At 33.0% G+C, this 12,465-nt stretch overlaps 1 protein-coding gene across 2 annotated transcripts in view; it reads left to right on the forward strand.

The window, feature by feature from the left end:
- The window catches only part of LOC118184528 (LIM domain only protein 3-like), a 428,883-nt gene that overhangs the window by 129,737 nt on the left and 286,681 nt on the right, over positions 1 to 12,465 (forward strand). For both annotated transcript variants that reach the window (XM_085822807.1, XM_035354215.2), the window contains exon 2: positions 8,601 to 8,689. The gene's annotated coding sequence lies outside the window, so the exon portion shown is untranslated. The remainder of the gene's footprint in view (positions 1 to 8,600; positions 8,690 to 12,465) is intronic.

The following is a 12,465-nucleotide window of genomic DNA, read 5'->3' on the forward strand; positions in this document are numbered from 1 at the left end:
AATTTGATGTGGTCTTCCACCTTGACCTTCCGCTAATTCCATGTTTTAAATAGCAATACATTACCAATATTGTGTACATGGGTTAGCGAGCTTTAAGTAAAATATTACATCTTGTTAATGGTTTATAAATAAAATCTAATTTGTTATTCCAATAAATAGAAATATTTGTAATACAAACTTCTGTAGCATTTCATTAGATATAATTATAAGAAGTATAGTGTTTTATTAGGTATAATTGGCCTTGTGTAAAAGCTGGTTTTTCTAAATTCATAATAACAATCAAATGTTTTATCCTTTATTTTTTAATTAAAAACTATATTTTATCGGGCATTTGGATAACATATAATTTAAGGGTTTTTAATTAAAGAAAATATTGTGTTTGTGATGATTGTTTTTGAAAGGTTCTTCAATTTGCTGTTATCCGTGGTGTTAATCCGTGTTAAACCGTGGTGTTAATAATGAGACTTCTTTCTTCTCACACATTATTTTATTTATATATATATAAGATGTATTAAGTAGATTACAAAATATTTACATAAGATTAACAGTAATTAAAGTCAATTGGAGAGTAGACGCCTGCATATTATCGTGTAGTCCTATTAAGATATACGGTGAGTGCACGCCTGTGGTAATCGTGCAGTCACCTCCGACGCTGTCCAAACCCTAACTGACTCTCCCCTGCTGCAATCAATCGCCAGAGGGAGTTCTACAAACATTTTCCTTCGAATACCAGGGGGAGGGAGGTATGTGACATTACAGTGTTTATAATATATTTAAAATAAATAATTTAAAGCGAATACTATAATTTAATTTTCTTCTATGTAATTTCTATAGCATCAACAAATATAAATTCATTTTGATCTACATGTATACGTCCATATCCGCGACATTTAAGTGTAAGCAAACAATGTTCGTTAATTTTCGAAAGTAAAATTATGTCAAAATCTATTTTTTCATGAAAAATCTGTTCATAGCTTCAAGTAAAATAGCAGGGGAGGGAGGTATCAGACATTACAGTGTTTATAATATATTTAAAATAAATAATTTAAAGCGAATACTATAATTTAATTTTCTTCTATGTAATTTCTATAGCATCAACAAATATAAATTCATTTTGATCTACATATATACGTACATACCCGCGACATTTAAGTGTAAGCAAACAATGTTCGTTAATTTTCGAAAGTAAAATTATGTCAAAATCTATTTTTTCATGAAAAATCTGTTCATAGCTTCAAGTAAAATACCAGGGGAGGGAGGTATCAGACATTACAGTGTTTATAATATATTTAAAATAAATAATTTAAAGCGAATACTATAATTTAATTTTCTTCTATGTAATTTCTATAGCATCAACAAATATAAATTCATTTTTATCTACATGTATACGTCCATATCCGCGACATTTAAGTGTAAGCAAACAATGTTCGTTAATTTTCGAAAGCAAAATTATGTCAAAATCTATTTTTTCATGAAAAATCTGTTCATAGCTTCAAGTAAAATACCGCTTCTGGTTTATTAATTTTAGCCCAAATCTAGTTTGTTGTTTCCATTGATTATGTCTTAACATTCTGAAAACTGGACAGTTTTAGATTACATTTTAATGTAGCTTTCATTAAAATACGTCTTCCGGCTACCTATTAAAAATTGTTATGGGCTTCAAGTAAAGTACTACTTCCAGTTGTCCAATTTTAAACAAAATCTAATTAACTCTTTTTGCGAACGCAGAAAATTTAAATATGGAAAACAGAAATTTTCGGAAGTTACATATAAGAGTTACCGTGGACGAAAAACATAGGCGTATGCCGACACATTTACCGTGGACAAAAAGACATATTTATCGTGGATGAAAAAATTGTCAATTACACAAACAGATTCACAGACACACATGATTGTAAAAATAGTGAAAACGTGTTGTGGGGATACTTCGAATTTTATAAGCATGTGTATATTCTATAAATAAAATTTTGGAGAATAACAAAAATATACTTTTATTACTATTTTTCTATTTTGTTTGAAATGATGCAAATACGTGATTTTTAAATTATCTTTCATTAAGGACAATAAAATTATATAACTAATTGTTAAGGTTTCGATTCCCGGGCTAGGCAAGGTCAACTCAGCCCTCCATCATTTGGGTCGATAAAATGAGTACCAAGATCGCTTGGGGATTAAACACTGGGTAGTCCTGCAACAAGTTGACCACTTGTTCAGGGTATATGCTTACGCACCCCGTGCCCACGGTCAAGAAAGCAGATTTCGAGCACTGTAGGCCTTGGCCCATTAGGGCTGTTACGCCACTGAGTTTTTAGTTTTTAATTATTAAGCTCCTGTGGATTATAAGGTATCTTCTCCGTCCTTTCAGCATGCCTTCGTGGTGTAACGGTAGCACAGTCGGCGTGTATTCGACAGGTGCAGGTTTGAGTTCCGGCTACGGTATTGCTCATTTTTCATGTCTCCTGTTTCAAAATAACCTAATGACTCCACATGGTGTAACAATTAGTTATTGTGTGGTGCTGTAGTAACAGTTTTAGGATAATTAATTGCAGTTATTTGTTAGTGTACAACAATGATCCCAAACCGTCTTTCCTCGGACCGTATGCGTCCCCCGAATCATTTTCATGCGACCCGCTATTCCATTGCTCGTAAATTAGTAATTAATATTATTATGATAAAGTTTTGAAGAAAGGTTTAAGATTTAAAGGAGACCAATTCAGTATGATTAAAAAACAAATCTGAGCAAATGCTGCGGAAGATCTGCAAATGGAACTAATTAATTTACTCTTTATTATTTAGGTGTTCCGCTCTAAGGCACTACACGGGATGCCTTTGCGGAAGACTTTCTATCGAAACCTGGCTCGTATTAACACGTTACACATGATAAAAACCACGGAAACGTTTAAGCAGCCAGCCGTTTCGCTGGATTTGAACCTCGGACCTAACTACCAGTGTTCAAGGACTTTACCGCTCGAGCGCTGGTGGATCTCAAATTTACTTTGTGATATAAATCGTATTCAAATATCCGAACATACAGATATGATTGATTTCTTGGGAAGACATGTCAAAAGAGTTAAACTTTTTTTTTATAGTAAGAATAATCGCGTTGTTTTGGAAGTACATTTAACCCCTTCGCGCCGACTGTCACGTATACGTGCCAGCAACGAACACACTTATCTACCGGCCGACACGCAGGCGTGCCAGAGCATTCTTGCATTCTCTACCGACTGTTACGTATTTGTGCCAGTACCTTGGAACGTTTTTCAAACTATAATTTCTGCCACAAGATGGCACTGTATGTCCATATGGTTTCAGATACATGTAAATTAGACTTTCTACTCGAAATGAGAGAAGCATGACTCACATACACGTGTTTTTGATTATATAAACAAACGGGGAAATAAATGTTTCCCAATGGCGTGATTTATGACGTCTCTTTAAATCGCACTTTATTCGCACGTGGTAGTTGTTTACTGTAAGTAGAGAAGTTATATTTGCTCTAAAGCGTTGGGTATTTCGGTTTGCAGTTCAGTTTTTAGAAAATAATTAGATCTTGTTAGACGTGAATTCTTTCTGTTTTTACCGTTTCAATGTCGAAGCGTCGAAAATGTTTAACAGAGCATGAAATAGCAGAAATGATGCAAAATCTTTCAGATATTGATTCTGAAATTCTGATATTCTGATATTGATTCCGAAAGATTAACTGAAAGACATTTTCCAAAACTTTGTTCGGAAGAGACTGATAGGAAAATGAGACGACGATGCTTCGTTTGTTCACATTCCCGGAGAAATCCTCCAGAACGGCAAATGAGTTATTACGAGTTCAAGGAATGTAACGTAGGACTGTGTGTAGATCCCTGTTTTAAAATTTTTCATACGAAAAGAGAATTTTAAGTAATATATTTAGTTTTCAGATGTATAATGTTAAAAGTCATAAAATGGTGAGTAATTAAAATAAAATGTGTAAAATATGCATTTAAACAAGAAATAAGGTAATTAAAGTATATATATAAAAATATCTATAAAGCATAAGCCGTTTAAATACTCTATAGAGCATTATTAAACAATGCGTTGATACTTCGGAAATTTCATGGATTTAGGCTTAGTAGCAAAAAAGCTCCCGGCCCTGGAGAGACGCTCGCGGAAGACACTGCCGGCCTCCGCGATAAGCGCGCGTTTTCGCTACCCGGCTCGAAGGGGTTAAACGTGAACAGTCTTATTTTTCAGCTGTTGAAAATTAATACGTCTGAAAAAGTATCCGAGATGATGAGGATGTGTTTAGTAATTCTTCTGTAAGGTTGCAGAGTCATTAAGCTATAATGATGTTGGAGACGAGAAAAATGAGCAGTGCCATCGCCGGGACAAGAACCAGAGCCTCTCGAATACGCGCCGAGTGTGCTTCCGTTACACCACGAAAGCGTGCTGAAAGGAGATAAAATATATCATATGAAAACAATATATCACCTTTTAAAGGACGACTTGGGATTAAGGGACCCAATCGTTAAATCCCGGGGTGAAGAATCATCATCCACCACCTTTATGTTCGGGAGCCACTGCAGAGTCTGTTAAGTTATTTTGTTACTGAAACTCTCGAATGTGCTGGAACTCTCGAATACGCACCGAGTGTGCTACCATTACACCACGAAGGTATGCAGAAAAAAAGGATAAAATACCCAATAAAGTTACAAAATCGAAACCCATCAGGTTTTGTAGTCAAAACTTTTAGCAAGAAATTAGCGAATTAATTATGTGCATATAAATATACATATGTTTTCTGCTAAAGAAAGATGTAATAACAAAAAGAAAGAGAATAGGTTGTCGTTACTTCAGTTTTCTCTCACTTGGAAATCTTTCGGATTTTTTTAGATAAATATATGAAATTTAGTGGTTTATTCAATATATTAGAATTGTTTGACATAAAAGTCAGTCAAAATTGCTAGTCTCAGTTACATAATATAAATAATACATAATGTCTCAGTTACATAAAATAAGTAATACATAATGTCTCAGTTACATAATATAAATAATGCATAATGTCTCAGTTACATAATATAAATAATACATAATATCTCAGTTACATAATATAAATAATACATAATATCTCAGTTACATAATATAAATAATACATAATGTCTCAGTTACATAAAATAAATAATACATAATGTCTCAGTTACATAATATAAATAATGCATAATGTCTCAGTTACATAATATAAATAATACATAATATCTCAGTTACATAATATAAATAATACATAATATCTCAGTTACATAATATACCTATCAGAATTTTCTTGCAAACGCCAACCTCAAAATGTAATGAAAAATAAACTCTTTTTTTTTTCCTTTTACTAGGGGGGGGGGAGAATTTGGCCTGTTAGCTATTTTTAGATCATTCATTTGGCCCGGATGCAATCTGAGTTTGAGGATATACAACATTTATTTTCTAGGAAATTTGTTCGCACTCTAAACAAACTACGATATTTCCTTTAACACGCTTTCAAGTAACGGATAAAAAATAAAAAGAGGAAAAAAAATCAAATAATAAAAAAAACTAAACGTTTCTTTTTTATTCCTTCACGCAGCTTGTAAAAAATCCTTCTCTACAAACTTTACTCAGTCAGTGCCGGACTTGGTGTGACTTATGTGGCATGCGAGTGGGCCGGACAGTTCCGGCAACGTAACTTCCCGAGAAAGCTTTTGTCAAGAAATAGCATTCCGGCAATCTACTATAGTAGGTCGAGACTGTGGCAATTTTTCAATTGCCACATTCTCTAGAAAGCTCGGAACGCGACTCTCTTTTTCCTTTTTTTTTTCAAGACTTTCTCTTTCTTTTCACTACTTCGCCAAGTTGGCGCCAATTTATTTATTCTCCGGTATATATTTATCGGCTTCGAATAGTTCGAATGCTATTCTTCTTGCACATGATGTATGCCGATTTTCCCGGTAATGCTCATTATTCTAATCGTCACAGATTCTGCCCTATAACATAATTTATATCTATAAAAAAATCTGATGTGTACACCACATGACTTCCTTGTACGGAATATTAAGTTATACGCATTTTTCTTGCATTTCATTTAAACTTATTGGATTGAATTAAATCTACTTCGCATAGACCACAATAGAATAAATGCATTCTTTAAAACTTCACTTTATTTATTTACCATAGCGAAACTCTGGCGCTAGGTTCACTTAAGAGTATTATATTTCGTTCATATTATAACTCAGAACGCACAAAATTTATATTATTTAAAGAATTATCTAATCGTTGCCACATGTTCCATTCAAATACTATATAATAAAGCTAGAACGATGAATAAAAGAAATTAAGCAAACAAAACAAAAAAAGAAACTGTTTTTCACAAACTATTGAGTATTTTTCATTCAATTAATTCAGTTCTCCCTTCGCGACAAGGCAAAAATTAAATAAAAACTCAAAATAACTGTATTAAAAATTACGAAGTAAATCTTAAAAACTTATTTCCTCGAAAAAATTCCAGAGATAATTAAGCATGATTTAATTCGCAATAATAAATGAAGGCGTTATCTTTGTTGTTGCGAAGCTAAGTTTCTCTAGACTGACAACAAATCCACTATTCTGCTGTTTCAAATATAAACAAGCAATGGCCGCCATCAAAAACGTTATTAGGCTTAGCGGCACTTAAACAACTTTAAAATTGTTGATAAATCTAAACATATTGCATACAGATTTACTAAAGGCATGAAAATCTTAATCGGAAGGTAAGAACAACATAATTCAATCATTTTTAAAGCAAAAAATGCACAATTTACAAACATATAAGAGCAAAGAAACTGAGATCACTGAGCCGGGTAACAGAGTGGATATATATATAAATATATTTATATACGTTTGGTGCGGCCGATTGCAACCAAAATGCGAGGTGCTCATCTACATGTTATAGCAGACCTTGTAAGGATCTTAAGTTTTACTAACGTTTATTTTATTTTAAATCTTTACTATCACTTCTTATTTTCTACTTCCGGCCAGAATTATAAGCGTAAAGGAGTTTATGCAAAGTTGTCTGGCGAACGCCAAGTATTTAAGTGTGGCCTTTTTGCCAAGCAGAAGAGAGGAAGCAGTGAGTTCGAAGCAGGCCGCTTACCTTAGAAGTTACGCAGTTGCTATTTGCCTTCCAGGCCAGAGGTTTTAATCCTCTTGATAAATTAAACGTATTGTAGTGTTCACAGTCTCTGTGCTACATACGCTTCCTGTTATTATAAGGCCAATCTTATTCTAAAGTTAAATTAGAGTTTAGTTTTATTTTGATATCTTTTACGTTAGACCCCGAGTGGAGGGTCATTGTATTCCGAAGTACGGAAGTCATTGTATATAAAGAAAAATAAAGGGTTTTGTATACCCTTCGTCTGTATCCTGTCTACTTACTACAATTAGTGAACATAGCTTTAGTAAGCTCTCTGTTCTAGTCAGGTCATTGTATGTTTCCGAAGAAGGTAAGAAGAAACATTGAACCTGATAACCTATATACAAAATTTCAACGTTCTGTGGCTACTCGTTTTTGAGTTATGCGAGTTACGTACGCATACATACGTTCGTACAGACGTCACGAAAAATTCTCTTCAGAATTAATTTTAAAGCTGTTTTATAATTTTTTTGAAGGAAAAGAGTATTTTATTCTGTCCTTACGTACAGATATCACGCAAACACATCGTTAAATTGCATTCGACAGGGGTCAAAATGGATATTTTCGTTGAAATATGCTGCCTGTAACTTTTCGCGATTACAATACTTCATTTTTACTTCGCACAAGGAAGTAAAAACTATTGAAGTTTCTTTAGCACTTACAAAATACAAGTGAAGATAAAAATTTTGGACTCGCTGGACACAACTGCTCCCAAACGGATTTGATCAAAGTTTTATAAAACGCCTTAATACACAAATCGGGATTGATATTTAATATTTAAAATAATTTCTGGTATTAATATTAATTTAATTAAAATGCAGGCCGCGTTTTTGCAATAAAGAAAACAGTTTTTTTGCTCTAACACCTCTAAAGCAGCAACTGACTTTATACTTGTTTGGCATAAATAATATACATAATTTTATATAATAATATACTAGTTTGAAATGTAAGGATATCTGCAAAGAAATGTAACTGATATTACACAGAATAATCTGGACTTTTAAGATACTTTTCTAGTCTGGTTATTGTTATGCTATTTGTAGGATAGAAAATAGGGTGTTTCTTTGTGCAAAATATTTAATTGACATTGTAAATTTTGTATCTAGATGATTTTAGTGAATTATCAATGAAGATGCGCCCACCAGCGGCTAAACCTTGGACCGAACTGCCAGTCGCTGAACACTGGCAGTTCGGTCCAAGGTTCGTATGCAAGCCAAAAGGCTGGCTGCTTGGGCGTTTCTGTGGTTTTCTGAATGTGTAACGTGTTCAAGACTTTCCCTTAGAAAGTCCTCCCATTCGGCAGATTGCCCTTGAGTGCTTTGCGGTAATTAAATAAACAAAATAAATGCAGTGGTAGAAATATTCAATTCTTTCAGTAAATTATTTCAGTATTAAAATATTTTATGCGAGTAATTATAGTATTGTTTTTATCTTTTAGATATTTTCTGGCAGTTCCCAAGTTCTTCTCAAGCGGTCAAAATTTTGAAACCAAGATATAGTGGACCTCATGCGTCCAGGTTAAGTGTGGTAAGTAGAATGAATTCTATTACGTTCTCAATGTTACAAATGCGAGACGGTTTTGTCTTCAACCATTAGTTTACGAATAAATATTCATATTACAATGAAACGGATATATCCCCGAAAAACAGTTGTAGGTATTGTTACAAAGAGAAAGCCAACAAATTCTGAAGGAGGTAAATATTTTAAAAATAAGAAATTTTAATTTCGTTAATTAATTCATTGCTGTTCCGAAATTTTTGACTGTAACTGCGAAAATAACAAGACACTGATAAAAAATTGTACCTTGTACATATATGTAGCTAGCTTATTTTAGTTTTTATTTGTGCCCATAAAAATTATTTTTATTTATATTATTTGTAAAACTACAGCTGAAATCGATATTAAGGTATTTCGCAATTAAATTATAAATCGATATTAAGATGTGTAGTAATTCTTTTGTATCACATCTGCAGAGCATTCGTTCTGTAGGGCGAGCGATTTTAATTTCGATTTCTTGCTTGTACAATGCCTACAGATGTTTCCTTATCTTAATGGGACTCATACACCTTAAAACCCATAAGATTTTCGAATATGTGACTGTTGCAAGAATTGGGATAACTTATTTATTTTCAAAGCAATTACTTCCAACTCTTTAGAGCTGACAACATAATATAGCTGCTTTCTGAAATAAAAATCAGAAAGTTTGTGTTGCCACAAATATTTTTATAATTGAATCCGCTTTGTGACAAAAGTTTTCGTCATGTTTCCACTTTGCGCGCACAATTTAAAACATTCTGCTGCATAATTTAACTCCATATTTAATAGATAGCTTTAATAACACTTGGAAACTACCGTGAACCAAAAATTCTAAGAATTTCATGTTAAATTTTTATTTTATTTGAAGTTGAGTTTATAAAATATACTTTATTAACAAAATCTGTAATGCTTTCTTGCATAATTTTTTTTAGTATTAAAATATTCATAAGATTTTTGGTTCAGTTAGAAAATAGTGCCCATATAAAGAATTCCATCAAATTTCAAGTATGGACGATCAGCCATTTTTAAATTATCATGCATGGTGGGCCTGAGTCAAGAAAGAAAGGCTGGAAGTGACTATTGTGCAGAACTAAAACCTGTTGAACAAACATGCATTAATTAAAACATATTTGAAAAGAAAGATCTAATATGTATTTTGTTATTGCTTATTTTACATAACGACACCCTCCCCCCCCCACACACAAAATGTGCATTAATTTCCACTAATGAATGAATATTATAGTGAGTATGAATGAAAGATTGAATGTAGTTGTAGTTTAGTAAGAATGAATGAATATAGTTTGTAGGGTTTATATTTATTTTAACTAACATCTGTTTTAAGCTATCTTTCCTGTCAAGCCTTTACTTTTCCCTAGAATTGCCAATGCCAGAGTATGTAAATTTTAGTAGAACGCGCAAAGTATTCAAATTTTAGCAGAAGTAAATTGAGTTTAAATAGAAGGAAAACGAGATTGTAAGTGTGCTTCTTGAATCACGAGCATGAAGGTTGCTAGGTAGAAATTTAAGAACCGCGCGTTTTGGCCTGTGTGCGTATTTCGGCAGTTCGTTGAATCTTTCAACTCCTTAATCAGAAAGTTTGCTGAATCTCAGCTGTATCTTAGAACGCGGTTAAGTTAGTTATGATTATAGAGCCTCGTAGGTATTGATTTTGTTATTTATTCATCCTGTCATTTATTTTTAGTTGCATTTTTGTCTATTTTGTTAAACCGCCGGATCGGCGTAGTTTGTGAGCGTCAAGTGAACGCAGCTGTATTTTGAAAGTGGAATAAAAAAGGGATTAAAACCCTTCTTACGAGTTTGTGTAATTTACAGTTTATAGCAGTCATTACTACTGTTGCTGATCAGTTGGGGCCTCGCAACATTATAAGTTTATAGCCAATGAAAGAATGAGTTCACCAGAGGCCGAGCGGTAAAATCGCTGAGCACCCCATAGTTCGTGCGGGGTTAGAGTTCCGTGGATCGGGCTAGCTGCAAGGCCGTTTTTGGAATTTTTCCCATTTGTAACATGTCTACGGGCGAGTTTCCCTTAGAAAGTCTTCCGCCAAGGAATCCTTCCCTATAGGCAGATAACCCTTGATTGCTTTACCGTAATGAAATAAACTAAACAATAGCGACTGATTGTTATGCAACACTAAGAGTTTTTATCTGCTCTAAGTTCCATCAGTGAATGAATATTATAGTGAGTATGAATGAATGTAGTTATAGCGAGTAAGAATGAATGAATGTAATTCATAGTGAATGAATGTTATGCAGCACTAAGCGTTTCTAAGTGCATTAAGCTTCGCCAGTGAATGAATAATATAGTGAGCATAAATGAATGAATGAGTGTTGCTATAGTGAGTAAGAATGAATGTAGTTTATATAGTGAGTAAATCTTACCGCAGCGCTAAGAATTTCTGCCCTAGGATGGGCTGTTGGTTGTAAATTGCTTGAGTGCACGAAGAAAATTTTCATGCGTTTCCGCATGCGTAACTTAAAGAAGAGTCATTTACTCACAGAAAATCCTGTATGAATCTTATCTTTCCCAAACAACTGCCCTTTGGGTGCTTTACCATTTAATTAATCTTCACGTGTGCACTTGAACTTCCTTAAGCTAAAGTACAGAGCCCTTGTACTGAGAACAGAAAGAAGTGTAACTTTACTGGTAAAGGAAGAAACTACAATGAATTCAACTTTCTTATCCTTTAATGTCTTTATAGCTCGAATTGTTACTATGATATCGATACCTCTTGGAAATACAATTTAAAATTTTAAGGGGTGTTGGAACCCCAAATTCTTCAAAAAAATTGTGATTTCGGATTTTTGCGTTTTCAAATTCTCTACACTTTTATCTTTCTAAAAATACCATTCTTTAATCTCTATGAAAATTAGAACTGTAAAAAAAATCTAGTTTTAATTTATCATCGACTGCTTTGATCAATGAGGATTTTTACATAAAAACGCGTTTTTCTCCAAACGTGATTTTTTTATACTCGATGTACCTTTTCTCAGGAACAACTGCTCACAGGTATCTAAACTTTTCATGGCTTATTTATTAGGTTCCCTAATATTTATTGAAATGAGCTTTTTGTAATAAACTTAGAAAAAAAAAATTAATTTTTTTGTGTGAAAAAAGTGCTAAATTTTACTATGCCTAACAAAATATTCTGTAATTTACTCTAAAATTCAAAATCCTTCAAAAGCTCATTTCAGTATAATTAGATAGGTTTACTTTAATTACAAAAAAAAAAAAAAAAAAAAAAAAAAAAATTCAAGCTTGTATCTACAGCAGATTTTGAGAAAAGGTACATCGAAAATGACCAATTGAACATTGTCTGTATAGGGGTTTCTGATATCCCTTAAGAGATATAGTACTAATAATCGTTGAGATACGATTTACAGATTATTCTGAAGCTTTATATTTTACTGAAGCCATCTCGAGAAGCATCAGTGAATTCCTATTGTTGTAAATAAAAGTTTTACCCCCCCAGGAATGATAATTTAGCTTAACGTGACTATTTCTAATGCTATGCTATGCTATTGTTTGCCATGTTTTTATATTTATCTTGAGCGATTGATGTTTGCCAAATTAATTAAACGAGTTACTGGAGATTTAAGTAACTCATACTAAACGAGACTATACTCTCTTATTTTAAACGAGACCTGGAGATTTAAGTAACTCATACTTCGTGTAAGCTTTCGTTATGTAAAAATAGATTTCGTTATGTAAAAATAGATTATGTAAAATAGATAGTAACTCATACTGC

Source organism: Stegodyphus dumicola, chromosome 8 (assembly GCF_044657685.1).
Source record: "Stegodyphus dumicola isolate Sdum_Otavi_A_Nest chromosome 8, ASM4465768v1".
NCBI lineage: Eukaryota > Metazoa > Arthropoda > Arachnida > Araneae > Eresidae > Stegodyphus > Stegodyphus dumicola.